Source organism: Triticum urartu, chromosome 2A (assembly GCF_056163025.1).
Source record: "Triticum urartu cultivar PI428250 chromosome 2A, HENAU_Tu73, whole genome shotgun sequence".
NCBI lineage: Eukaryota > Viridiplantae > Streptophyta > Magnoliopsida > Poales > Poaceae > Triticum > Triticum urartu.
Genome location: NC_141874.1, coordinates 441,299,161 through 441,314,145, shown reverse-complemented (window position 1 = coordinate 441,314,145; position 14,985 = coordinate 441,299,161).

Here is a 14,985-nt window from a genome sequence, read left to right as displayed (position 1 = left end):
GAATATCATGGGTGTCAATACTTCATGAAACTTCACATGTGAGTAGAATGGCCGATCAAGTTTGTTACCCTAGAATTTTAGATTTTTTAAATCTTTTAAGTATTTTTTGAACTTACTATTCACGTGGGTGCGCGTGGAACCATGTTAACCTTTGTATTTTTGGAAAATACTAACACTATAAACTAATTCAAGATATTTTAGATTACTGAAAAGAAGTATGATGGAAAAAATAGAGGATTCCTATGCCCTGCCTATTTGAACCTTATGGATTAAAACAGAAAGAAATTGGTACAAGTGTCTTTTACATGAAGCATTTGATCTTTTTTCAAGAGCTCAGACTTCATGCAAAATTTCCAATGAAATAAACTAGGAAAACTTCCTTAAGAATTATTCCCACGGATTGTATTCCTGCAAATTAAACAACATCTACTTTGCTTAGTTGCTTTTATTTATCTTAGTTTAATTTAGTGCATTACCTTATACATAAAATAACAAAATAATTTTATTTCAGCATGCAGTAGATTTTTTTTACTTAGTTATAATGTGTTTCACTGCACACCCGCAAAAAATAATAATAACAAGTTTCATTGCTAAGAATAGTAAGCTATGTGACTACAAAACTACCAATAATGATCACTTCATGAGTACACTTATTGCTCCACCTGAAACTAAGGTTGATTCCTTCAAAATCATTTATTGATTTATTGAGGCACTTTCAATGAAGATAATGCTTCTCAGTTGCATATTTTTTTGGAAAGTTTGTGATAAGCAGAAATATAAAGAAGTTTAGGCTGATTATGCCAAGTTATAACTTTTTTAATAAAGAGCAAGAACTAAAAAATGGTTGTTGTCTTTTCCAAAAGTTACTGTTAGCTCAACCTAGAAATCTTATCATGAATTTCAAACAACTTGATCATGAACATTTAGCTCAAACTTTGGACTAACTATGTGTGATGCCCGAATAGTTACGCTACAATAATTCCCTATTAACGATGCCACGTCACCATGATTACTATTTTTAATCTCGCGATGAATCAAATCCCGTTCGACTTTAAATTTAAAATAAAGTTAAACGATAAATTTTTTCAAACATTTAAAACTAAAATGTTCTAAATGTGTCAAATAAATCATAAGTAATTATGGTGGAGAAACCATTTTTTTGTAAAGTGTTAAATGCCCTAACCTAGTTAAAGTAGTGGCTAAAATAATAATTTAATAGCTTTTTAAATTATAACAATATTAAACTAATTTACTTTGGGTCCAAACTAAGTTTGGCAGTGGCCTATATTAATTATACTAATTTGGGTGCTAACTTGGTATTTTATAAAACTAAAATAAATAAAACTAGAAATAAAACAAAACATGTAAAAAGAAAAAAAACAAAGCAAAATAAAGAAAAGAGGCCTACCCCCCTACTGGGCCTCATGGCCCTACCGAGCAGGCCGGCCCAGCTGGCTCCTCCCTTGCTTAACCCCCACCCCGGACCAACCCTAACCCACCGAGACCCCACTCCCCCACTTGCCCCCACTCTCCCACGTCTCCCCCACCTCTCGGTCCCGTTCTAGATCGAGAAGGGGTGAACACCCACGACGCTGCCGGTCCTCGTTGAGGGAGTCCTGGATTATGGGGTCCTCGTTGAGGGAGTCCTGGATTATGGGGTCCTTGGGTGTCCGGGCTATGTGACATGGGCCAGACTGATGGGCCATGAAGATACAAAGTAGAAGGCCTTCCCCCGTGTCCAGATGGGACTCTCCTTTGCGTGGATGGCAAGATTGGCGTCCGGATGTATAGATTCCTTCTTCTGTAAGTCGACTTTGTACAACCCTAGGCCCCTCCGGTGTGTATATAAACCCAAGGGTAGAGGCTATCAGAATTTACATAGGCTAGACAACTAGGGTGTAGCCATTACGATCTCAAGGTAGATCAACTCTTTTAACCCCTATACTCATCAAAGTCAATCAAGCAGGAAGTAGGGTTTTACCTCCATTAAGAGGGCCCGAACCTGGGTAAACATTGTGTCCCCTTTTGTCGGCGTTCTGGGAACGGGGGTCCCCAGATTTGCCTGCCTGCGGCCCGCGGCGTGGCTGGGCTGGCAGGTCTGTACGGCCCATCTTCATCGACAAGACATTCAAGACCCTCGCGAGGGGCCAAGCCTCGCGAGGTGGACGACGCAAGACCCCCTCAGGAGCGGCCTCGCCAGGCAGGCTCACGAGGGGCGGAGAGATCAAGGCTAGGCAAACCTCGCGAGGTCCTCGTGACGTGAGCCATGACGATCGAGACCAGGCGGGCACCAGCGCGCGCAGTGTCCTTGCTTCCTCTTTGGTGCCAAGGGGGCAAGCGCAGGCGCGGAGTACTGAGGCATCAAGCAAAGGTTTCCATATTGGTGCAACAAGACCAAGACCAGAAGGACGGCAGGACGGAGGTCACCATGGAGCCCAAGACGGCGTCATCACCAGAACCTTTGGCAGGCGAAGACCACCTTTTGTCAGGATAACTTGTACTAGCTGTCCCCTTTCGAATTGGCCGTTGTTGGCTCCCTTTCCACTCAATATTTGGGGAGAGGACCAGGGCCTATATAAGTAGAACTAGCCACCACAGTAGAGGGGATCGACCTCATCACAAATCAAGAGCGGATCCAAGATCATCTCACCCACACAAGTTCACCAAGCACAAGAACACCTCACCCTCAGGAGGCTGTTCTTCCTCCTTGTACTGTTCATCAACAACCCAAGAGGCAATCCACCACCACCACACTGGAGTTGGGTATTACACCACAATGGTGGTCCGAACCAGTATAAATCTTGTGTCTTTCTATGTTGTGAGTTCGTCGAGTTCGTCCGCAAGATCTTAGAGAGCTAGGGCGTGGATCGATAGGGAGAAAACTTTCACGCGCACCCCAGCGTTCGAACCTCAAGGGTTTTGCCGGAACCCGTGATCCGACATTTGGCACGCCAGGTAGGGGTGCACCAGAGTCTCTTCCCCGCCAATCGACCCACCGACGCTCCGTGGCCCCGATGTCAGGCGACCCAAGGGCCGACTCCGACAGATGGGCAGCATGTCCAGCCCGGGCGACGCCACCTGCCCATGAAGACCTCAACCCCGCGTTCCAGGCGGCGCTCGCGCCGCCTAATGCAGTGGGGCGTGGGTGGCGCGGCCAGGCGTCATCCACCCCCACTCCACGACAAGCGCGAGCCGCTACAAGGGCCGCAAGCCATGCCGCGGCAACGGCGCCACACACCCGGCGAGAGCAGGCGAACATGCGGGCCGCGCTCACGGTGGCGCGGGAGTTGCTACGGTGCTGGCTGATGGAGAGCGGACGCGACACACTGCTGGAACGTGTCGCTGAGCTGCTAGATGCGGCGGCGTCAGGAGCGCCGCCTTTCTGCTATCTGCTTCCTTCCTGAGCCGCTATTGGACCTCAAGACGGGCCTCGCTGTGACCGCGCGCCCTCGGGTGCACCTGGGGGCTTCGTCGACACCAGGACGGCCGGCGGCGACAGGGGCCCCGTTGCCTCCGCACCGCCTTTGATGAGCATGGGCACGAGCATTGCCCCCCATGGCCCCAGTGAGGCGTCGCGCTGTCATCCTCAGGACACCGTGCTGGGTCGGGCGACGTGGAGCGTGGGGAACTACGACAAGGTGTTCGAGGTGATAGCCCCGGAATCCTATGTGCCCCGCATGATGAACCAGGAGTACATGCCGGAGGACGACCCTGGCTCATTTCTCGGGCCAGGTTGGGAGGAGGAGGCATTAGGAGCTGAAGCCTTCCGAGAGCCGCCGGAGAGCCCCGCCAACCGCGCCGTCGACAATAGATACATGGTACCACTAATCCCTCAGGAGAAAGCTTACGCTAACCATGAGTCACAGATGAACCAGGCCACGGTGCCGAACGGTGGCTCCGGCACGACGATGCCCACCCCGAAAGGAGAGACCCACTGGGGGCTGCGCAGAAGGGGCCAGGAGCAAGGCCCCTCCCCATGTCGCGGGGAGCAAGGCAACGCCCGGAGGTAGGCCCTCTACCGGGGTGGCGACCGCGACCTTTCCCCCGGTAGAGGACCCGTGGTCGCCGAGGGCGCCACTGGCGTCCCCTCTGCCCTCGTTGGGCCGTCCCGGTTTCTGGTCGTCCCAGCGGTGGTAGGGGTGGCGCAAGGCGGGCCCTCACCTGGCGATATGAAGCAAGGCCGGTACCTGTGAAGCAAGGCCCAGTGCCTGTGAAGATCGCCGCCCGTGACACTCTCACGTAATAATGAGTGGGGCTGTACACGCCCCGGAGTCTCCGGAGAGCCGCCCTTGGGCCTCGGGGGCTCCCTTCCACGCCTAGTGGCAGCACTTAGCTCCGCGCTGGTGAGAAGACGTCGAAGACTAGACTAGGCGCCGGACGCGGCCATTTGCTTTGGATCTCTTTTCTGTAACCCTGCCTTCTGGATTTGGATTTAAGTTGAAGTAGAATTTTCATTTGATTCGCGCGGGGGGATGCCTTTTCTCGTTCGAGTTATTTCTCGCAGTCTCGTTCTTGCCTTATTTCGGAGTTCGTGCTAGTCGATCCCCCTCGCGAGCCGGGCTAGGCATGAAGCACACGAGCCACGCACGTGTCAAGCCGTGGCGGCCGCTCGCTTATCACACGGCCCTCTCGGGCGTGGCGACGAATTCATCAGGAGCTCCTCAAAAACCTGCAATCTCTCGGGCCGGTTTTGGGCTCGTCCAAGCTAAGGCAAACCGCAACAACAACCTTGCCCCGGCATGCTTAAGCTCATGAAAACGCGTACTCAATTTAGCACGAAAGGATAAAAGCTGCGATTGTTTACATGAGGGGCTCCCCCTCTCAAAATGCTCTTACAGTCTTCTAGGGCCATGCCCAAGTTTTTACAGGATAAATAACAGGGAAACAAGGAATCAGCCGGATACGTCGCTCGCCGCGCCCCCCATGTCATCTTCAGACGCGCCGCTGGCGTCACTGTCACCATCATTGGCGTTGCCTCCACCTTCGCCGGCATCGACGTCGCCGTCATCAACCACGTCACCTTCGTCCGCCGCAACCACAACTCTGTCATCGTCAGAAGCGAAGGCCCTGACCAGCACATCCACGTGGTCTTCAACCCATCGCGCCAAGTCGCCCTGGATGGCTTCCGACACGGGAGCAATAGCGGCGTCAAAAACAAAGTTGAGATCAATGTTCCGGAGGTGGTTGAAGACGCGGGAGAACGCGCGCCCAAGCAGACTGCGACTTCTCTCTTCCACAAGCTGGCGAGCCCTATTAGACCGGGCTTCCAGGCGCGTCACCACATTGGTGAAGAAGGTCAGGCGACTGGCGTAGTCATTCGAGTGGGGCGGCGGTGCATTCTCGTCATAGATGAAGCCCAGGGCGGCATTAGCCCTGTTCCGGAGGCCCCGAAGCATGGGGGCGTGCTCGCGCTCCAGCGTCCGCCGTTGAAGTACTTCCTCCGTGTTTTGCCGCGCGACGGCCTCGGCGTCATCAACCCGTCTCTGAAGAGAAAGCAGCTCTGCGCGGGAGGAGGCCAAGTCCGCCTGCGTCGTGGCTAGGGCGGCTGCCATGGCCTCCTTACGCCTCTCCGCCTCATCTATTTTGGGCCGGAGAGTGGCGGTCCTGCCCGCTGCCTCAGTTCGCGCAACCTTCAGCTTTAGGACGTCCTGACCTTCAAGATCCGTGCGAACCTCGGCCACCCAGCGGTCGACTTCCTCCTGGACCTTGGCCTCGCGAGCCCCGACGACATCTTCCGCTTGGGCAACTTGACGCTCCCTCGTCTCCAGTTGCTCAAGCTCGAGGCTACGCTCCACGGCTTCTAGAACCAACACCTCCTCGCGCTTCCGGACCTCATCTTCCTCGGCAGGCGTCCCCCTCAGCGACGCGAGGGCGGCTTTGCACGCCTCCACTTGCTGCTCGAGGGACGCACCCCAAGCGTGGAGCTCCCACACACTCTTCTCCGCAGCCTCGCGACGGCGGTCAGCTTCACGAGCCTCCTCCAGAGCTCGGGAGCAGGCCTCACGGGAGGCCGCGAGGGAGGCCTTAGCCTTCATATTTTCTAGCTCGCGCTGGTGGCGCCCGAGGTTGATGGCCATTTTCAGCCTGTGCCACTCCTCCGCCAACCGAAGACCCTCGGCCTCAAGGTGCGCGTCAACACCCTCAAGTTCTTCGCCGAGTCGGTTCATCGCGTCCGTCGCCTCCTGGAAGAGCTCATGATGAATGACGCTCCGCCCGCGCTCGAACTCGAGCACACGACCCATCTCGCCCTCTGCCACGGGGACTGTGGGCGACGCCCAGCGCGGCGCGGCCCCAGGCGCCGGCCGGCCCTCGCGAGGGGCCCGAACCGAACAAGGCATGCTGCTTAAAGAAGACCCCAGGGTCGAGGCCAGCCAGCTGCCGACCGTGACCAGGGGAGGAGCCCTTGGCACGCCTGCTGCGCTCCGAGCGAGGCCGCGAAGGAAGGACGACGAAGGCGCAAGCTCGGAGCGCCTTGATGATGGACCAACTCCCACGACTGACCCCATGCCGTGGGCAGCACCCGAACCTGCAGCGCTGGAGCTTGGCGGGTGCGACGAGACAAGAGGGAGCTACTTCCCAGGAGATTTCACAGCCTTGGCAGAAGGGGTCCTGAGGGGACAATCGTCAGGAAGGGAAGACAACACACAGAAGATCACCAAAATAAGGTACTTACTCGTCGATGACGATGTACTTTCGTCGCTTCAACGGCCTGAAGATACCGCTGCCGCTCGGAGATCCTTTCCTCTTGCGGAGCTCCTCAAAGTCCACGCAAAACCGAAGCACTGAACGTGGCGGCCAGTACGGGGTGTAGCCGGAGAAGTGCTCGGGAGAATGACTTCAAGGGTGCCCGGCTGCGGAGAACAGTCGGGCGCCTTCTCACCGCGACCTCCCGAGGCCTCCAGAGTTTCGGCCTCAGGAGCCGCGTGCTGCATCACCTCAGCGACCGGCGTCCCAGAATCACGGGATCCTGAGGACGACGCCTCGGGAGCCCCAGGCGGCGTCCGCACATCAGCACTCGTGCCGCCAGCCTCCGGCGACGCTCGTCCCCCTACACCCACATTCAGGACGAGCTCGGCACCAGCGACGAAGAGGGGAACCACGCCGACAGGGTTCTCATGGGACCCCACCAGGCCGTCCGGACGCAGCCCCCACTCGTCAAAGGAAGGCATGCTCCCCGTGAATTCAGCCTTATTCCTGTAGCGGTACAACAGACAGTTCTTCCCAGGCAAGTCATCCGGCGAAGGGACACCTGTCAGGACCTTGAGCACCGTTTGCCGTGCCACAAGGGGAAGCCCGGACTCTTGAAACCTCATATGGTCCTGACTGCTGAGCAAGGCCCACATCGGGCGAGAATGGTGCTGAAGCGGAGCAACCCGGCGCCTGATAAACTCCCTCACCACCATCGGCGCGGTCACGACGCGGTCCTTCAGCATCCTTAGCCTGAGCCAGACAAGGACAAATACCCACTGTGTACGAAATTCACTCGTGGATGGAGGAAGCTCGAAGTCGATCCCCACGCTCGCCGTCACGACCACGGCCTGGAAGCTCACACACCCCGAGCTTTGCCGGGGATCAGTCAGATGCAACGAGAAGAAATGGCGGAGAAGGGCCACAGAAGGAGCGATGCCCACCATGGCTTCACACACGAAGGCAAAGACGGCAAGAAGAGTCACAGATTGGGGGTCGAGATGCAGCATATGGATGTGGTAGTGTTCAAGCACCGCGTTGAAGAAGGCAGAGAAAGGGGGAATCAGGCCCGCCCAAAGGGCATCAATGAAGATTGGGACCTTGGTGACCATCCGAGCGATGCAAGCACGAGATGCAGGCCAAGCCACCGTCTCCCCCCATTCGTTGAAACTGGTGGCGAGCATGGGACACACTGATACGTCTCCAACGTATCTATAATTTTTGATTGCTCCATGCTATATTATCTACTGTTTTGGGCAATATTGGGCTTTTTTTACCACTTTTATATTATTTTTGGGACTAACCTATTAACCGGAGGCCCAGCCCAGATTTGCTATTTTATGCCTATTTCAGTGTTTTGAAGAAAAGGAATATCAGACGGAGTCGAAATGGAACGAAATCAACTAGAGAAGTTATTTTTGGAAAGAAAGCCACCCGATGGACTTGGACCCCACGTCAAGGAAGGAACGAGGTGCTCACGAGGGTGGGGGGTGCGCCCCCCCTAGGGCGCGCCCCCTGTCTCGTGGGGTCCTCGTGGCTCCCCTGACGTACTTCCTACACCTATATAACTCCACGTGACCTAAAACTTCCAGAACGCAAGATAGATCGGGAGTTCCGTCGCCAGAAGCCTCCATAGCCACCAAAAGTCAATCGGGACCCTGTTCCGGCACCCTGCCGGAGGGGGGAACCCTCACCGGTGGCCATCTTCATCATCCCGGTGCTCTCCATGACGAGGAGGGAGTAGTTCTCCCTCGGGGCTGAGGGTATGTACCAGTAGCTATGTGTTTGATCTCTCTCTCTCTCTCGTGTTCTTGAGATGATACGATCTTGATGTATCGCGAGCTTTGCTATTATATTTGGATCCTATGATGTTTCTTCCCCCCTCTTCTCTCTTGTAATGAATTGTGTTTCCCCTTTGAAGTAATCTTATCGGATTGAGTCTTTAAAGATTTGAGAACACTTGATGTATGTCTTGCCATGGATATCTGTGGTGACAATGGGATACCATGTGCCACTTGATGTATGTTTTGGTGACCAACTTGTGGGTTTCGTGACATTGGGAACCTATGCATAGGGGTTGGCACACGTTTTCATCGTGATTCTCCGATAGAAACTTTGGGGCACTCTTTGAGGTCCTTTGTGTTGGTTGAATAGATGAATCTGAGATTGTGTGATGCATATCGTATAATCATACCCACGGATACTTGAGGTGACATTGGAGTATCTAGGTGATATTAGGGTTTTGATTGATTTGTGTCTTAAGGTGTTATTCTAGTACGAACTCTAGGGCTGTTTGTGACACCTATAGGAATAGCCCAACGGATTGATTGGAAAGAATAACTTTGAGTTCGTTTCGTACCCTACCATAATCTCTTCGTTCGTTCTCTGCTATTAGTGACTTTGGAGTGACTCTTTGTTGCATGTTAAGGGATAGTTATGTGATCCAATTATGTTAGTATTGTTGAGGGAACTTACACTAGCGAAAGTATGAACCCTAGGACTTATTTCCACACATTGCAATACCGTTTACGCTCACTTTTATCACTTGTTACCTTGCTGTTTTTATAATTTCAGATTACAAATACTATTATCTACTATCCATATTGCACTTGTATCACCATCTCTTCGCCGAACTAGTGCACCTATACAATTTACCATTGTATTGGGTGTGTTGGGGACACAAGAGACTCTTTGTTATTTGGTTGCAGGGTTGCTTGAGAGAGACCATCTTCATCCTACGCCTCCTATGGATTGATAAACCTTAGGTCATCCACTTGAGGGAAATTTTCTACTGTCCTACAAACCTCTGCACTTGGAGGCCCAACAACATCTACAAGAAGGTTGTGTAGTAGACATCAAGCTCTTTTCTGGCGCCGTTGCCGGGGAGGTTAGCGCTTGAAGGTATATCTTTAGATCCAGCAATCGAGTCTTTTAGTTTCTTGTTTTATCACTAGTCTAGTTTATAAAAGAAAATTACAAAAAAATGGAATTGAGTTTGTCTCATACGCTTCACCTTTTTAATATCTTTCGTGAGTATGATGGAAAGGATAATTTTGCTCAAGTGCTAGAAGAAGAAATCTATAAAATGTTTGGCACTAAATATTTGAATGATGAGCATGATTGCAATGTTGTTAGTACGAATTCTTTGAATATCCATAATACTAATGATGATTGCACTAGTTATGATGAAAATACCTCCTATAAACATGTCAACTTTTGTGGAGTAGACTGGGTTTGCAAGTACACACCAAATAGGGAAGATAGATATTGCAAGAGGCATAAGTACTTAGAAACCAAATCGTTGCAAGAAAGCCTAGATGAGTGTTGTCACATCCCTAGTTCTATTATGCTCTGAGCTAGCTAGTCATGTGTTGCATCATGTTTATATTCTTTCAAATTTGAATTGGGGATTGTTAAACCCTAGCACCAAATGAAATGCAACTAGGATAAAAATAAAAATATTTTCAAAGACCCCAAAATGCCCTTTGAAAATGTTCATGATTTATGATAAAGGTGAAAATCTCTGCCAAAAATGATGAGCATATTTCTTGGCCATTTATGGATTTTTGAATTAATTCATATTGTATTTGAGTTGGAGCAAATATATGTTACAAATATATTTAATGCTTCAATAATTCTGTTATTTTGTGAGGGGCTCTAGAATATTCCTTTCAGTCCCTGCAAAAATTATCAGAAGAAACAAAAATGATTTAGTGCTTGAACTAAATCAAAATAGATCGAAACAAATAGAAAACGGCAACTAAAATAGAAAACAGAAAGGAGAGAGAAAGGTTTTACCTGGCGCTTACCCACAGCCCCGAGGCCCAGCACTGCGCAGCCTAGGAGCTGGCCCAGCCCACCACCGCCGTCGTCCTCCTGGCGCCAGTCGGCCAGGCGTATGGCCAACACGCGCGCACGGGCAGAGCGCCACGCCACCAGCTCGCCTGCCTGCCTCCCCTGCCAGCGCGACGCCGCGTTGCCTCTCCTCGGCGCCGCCCCGTCCTCCCTGGCCTATCCACTTCTCCTCTCCTCTCCTCTGCTCTCTTCCTCGCGGCCGCCCGAACAAGCCGGAGTGCGCCGACGAGCTCCACCGCAGCCACCATGCCTCCGTCGCTTCCCCGACTGGTCCACGAGCTCCGCGATGTCGTCCTAGACCCCCTCACCGAGCCATGCCCCGCCGGACACCCTCGAACGCCGACCACGCCGTCTTCTTCAACCTCGGTCCGCCGAGATCGACCTCGCCGCCCTGCTCAGCTCCGACTTCCCCCGAGCCTGCTTCAACGGCCGTCGCAACTGCCGTGAGCTTCTACGCCGCCTCCCCCTCTTCTTTGCTTTGTTTGCGCCCTCTAACCGCCTCCTCCACCGGAGCCGAGACGCTTCGCCGCAAGAGCTCGTCGCCGGCATTGCTCCGGTGACCATTTAGTCAGGCGGGGGTGCCTAACGCACTCACCGCACCTCATAGCGCCTCGCTAGTGCGTCCATTTCCTCGCTAGCTCGCTGCAGCAGCAAAACCACCAACGGCCGAGCTCCGACTGCCGCCCGGCTCGATGCCGTCGTCGTTCCCGGCCACCCCAGCACCAACCAACGCCACCGTTGGATGCGCCACACCGCCAGCTACCCGTAGCACCCACCCGTGCATTGAACCGTGGCCGTAGCATCGTTTTCGACGCTCTCCGCCGTCTCGGCCTCGCCGGCGTCGAGTCACCGACAGGTTTGACCTGTTCGACCCGGGGTTTAACCTCCCTAGGGTCAACACATGTGGGCCCCGCCCCTGACTAGATTAGTTTAGGACTAATTACCCCCCCCCCCGCTGACACTGACAGTGGGCCCAGTGGCTGTTAATTTGATTAGTTAGATTTAATTAACCCTGTTAGTTAATTGTGTCACTGACGTGCCGACCCCACTGGTCAGGTTTGACCTAGATCGGGTCAGTTGACCTGCTGACGTCACAGTGACATAGTGCTGACGCCATAACTCATTTTCTGGATTAATTATAATTCAGAAAATTCCTAAAAATGTTTAAAACTTCAAAAATTCATAGAAAATCAACCGTAGCTCAGAATGAAATAAATTATATATGAAAAATGATCAGAAAAATCCAAAGAATCTGTTTATGGCATTTGCATGCATGTTAGAGAAACTTATATCCTCTGTTTAGGACAATTCAATTAAATGGCATTTAAGAAAGCACATATAGGGTTTGAATTTGAACCTAGGGTTCAAACCAACTTCATTTAATATGGTTGCTAGTTGCATTAGTTCAATCAACATCATATTGCCATGTCATGAGCATGCATCATATTGTTGCATTGCATTGATTGTGTTTCCTTCTTTATTGCCGGAAGTTGCCCCCTGTCGATAGACGTGGTTTCGACGGTGAGTTCGATGACACCGATGAAGAGCTATACTATCTTCAGAAGTGCCAGGCAAGCAAAACCCCCTTGTTCATTCCGATACAATCCCCCTCTCTTGCTCCTGCTCTCTTTTACTGTATTAGGACAACACCGTTTCAACTGTTACATGCTGCGGTAGCTGAACCCCTTTCCTCTGGATGACCTGTCATTGCCACAGTAATTAGATGAAACCCACTGGCATGAGTAGGAGTTTTTTGAGCCCTGATGTGCCTACTCATTCATGCTTGTTTGTCATGCCTGCTATTGCATAGAGTTGTGTCAGGTCTGATTCATCGGGGATGAATCGGAGGTGTGTGAACATGTCCTACTGTTGAGAGCTAAGTGTGTGAACATGATTTGGTAAAGGTATCGATGAGAGGCCATGTAGGAGTACATGGTGGGTTGTTTCATTGAAGCCGTCCTTAGGAACCGAGTTCTGTGTTTGTGATCCATGAAACAACTACTACCACACATTGGGCCCTGAAATATGACCCCGCTTGACTTACTGACCCCTCTCGTCCTCTGTCCAGGAGTTGCAAATAGTTTCTGGTGTTTATAGGTTATGTGTTGGCGGCCGTGCGTAGCGTTGACCCTAGGGGTGGGCTATGATGCGGTAGATACACCGTGGCCGGGTATGCCGGGCGCCCGTTTGGCGTCTCGGGACCCTATACACATCGTTTGGGGCCGTTGAGGACACCCCGGCCGGATTTCCTTGCGGATGGAACCCGAATAGGCGATAAACCTGGACTAGAGACTTGTGCGGTTAGTCAGGTCGTGGTCTACACCCACGTCGGCTTTCGCTTGAAGTCTGCCGAGCACATGTCGTGTGCAGACGCTAAGTGGTGGAAACATGTGTGACGAAGTACACCCCTGCAGGGTATAAAACTATTCGAATAGCCGCGTCCGTGGTAAAGGACTTCTGGGTTGCCTATAACAGCTCATAGACAAGTGGAAGTGGATACTCTAAAATGCGCAAGATAAGCATGAGTGCTATGGATGGCGTTCTCGTAGGTAGACGGTAGCGGATCCATAGTGGTGTATTGATATGGTGAATATGTGGACTCGTGTGCGCCACCTCAAAAGAGTTGCTTACAGTCGTAGTTCAGGTTAGCCACTGAGTCAAAGCAGGCTTGCTGCAGTTAAACCCCACCATCCATTTGTTGATGCCGATGCATATGTAGCTAGTTCTGATGTAAGTCTTGCTGAGTACTTTTGTACTCACGTTTGCTTAATTTATGTTTTGCAGAGAGACTTCAGTCTCACTAGTAGTTCCGCGTGGACTTCGACGTTTAGCTTGATACCTCAGCTACGATCTTGTGCCCTCGACAGGATCTGGTAGATAGTCAGGCTTCTTAGCCTTTTTCATTTGTAGATGTCTGTACTCAGACATGTTAAGCTTCCGCATGTGCTTTGATTTGTATGCTATGATTGTTGGGTCATGAGACCCATGTTTGTAATATCTCGCTCCTCGGAGCCTAATGAATAAATACTTGAGTCGTAGAGTTATGTTGTGATGCCATGTTGTATTTACACATATCGAGCATATTGTGTGTATGATTGAAATGCTTGGTATGTGTGGGATCCGACAATCTAGTTGTTTATCCTTGGCAGCCTCTCTTATGGAGAAATGTAGTCTAGTGCTTCCATGAGCCATAGTAGTCCGCTACTGCCCGGTTCACCGGAGTCCTGCTAGCCCAGCACTACTCTCAGGACACTTGACTGGCCGGCATGTGTTTCACTTCGTTCCTGTGTCTATCCCTTCGGGGAAATGTCACGCGGTGACATCCGGAGTCCTGCCTAGCCTGCTACAGCCCGGGTTCCCCGGAGTCCTGTTAGCCCAGTGCTACAGCCCGGACTCACTCGCTGATGACCGACATGCTCGATGTGATTCATGTATGCCTGTCCCCATAGGTTAGTGCCACTTTGGGTTCACGACTAGCCATGTCGGCCCGGGTTCTCTGTCATATGGATGCTAGCGACACTATCATATACGTGAGCCAAAAGGCGCAAACGGTCTCGGGCCATGGTAAGGCGACACCTGTGGGGATACCGTGCGTGAGGCCGCAAAGTGATATGAGGTGTTACCGGTGTCGGGGGTTAGGTGCGACATATGCCAAAGGATGGCTTATCATGGTGGGGGCGAGTAGAACGTCGCCGGTGCCTGGAAACGGGATGAGGCGAAGACATGCACGCCGGCGAATCTTACCCAGCTTCAGGGCTCTCAGGGGAGATAATACCCCTACTGCTGCTCTGCGGGGTCTCCGCATGATCACTATGGCCAAGTGTTTACACGATTGCTCCTTGAGCTATTTTCTGGAGGTAGGAGAAGGCAAGGCTAGCTCTCTCCCTCCTATATGATCTGGTCTAGAGCTAATGGGTTCCCACCCTTTGCATGGGTGCCCTGGGGGGTTTATATAGGCCTACCCCCCAGGGGTACAATGGTAATCTGGCTGGACGCGGGCCCAGCCGTCAGCACCTCTGGCCTCCGTCTTCCCCGCCGACTTCTGGGGCCCGCCGACTGGTGGGCCCCGCCGACTGGCCTGGTACGGAGCCGACAAGCCGCGTCCGCCGCGGGCGGGTCTTGCCGGCTGCTGATTACTGTAGCCGTGCTTCTGATGACGCGGGCTTGATCATGGGGTCGTGGCAACAGCCCCGCCGCCTGGCGGGCAATCACTATTGCCACTTTCCATCACATCTTGATTAATGGCGCGTGGGCCCTGGGGGAGGGCTCGGCCGACTCCCCGGGGCCGGCTCCCGACGGGTCCGACTGGTGGTCCTCTTGCCATCTCCTGGGGTCTCACTGACTGGTGGGACCCGCTGCCTCCGGGCCGTACAGACAAGCCGTCGTGGGTGCAGGATTTGGTCCCGCGGTGCTGATGTAAAGGCCGGCATGGCAACAGTGCCA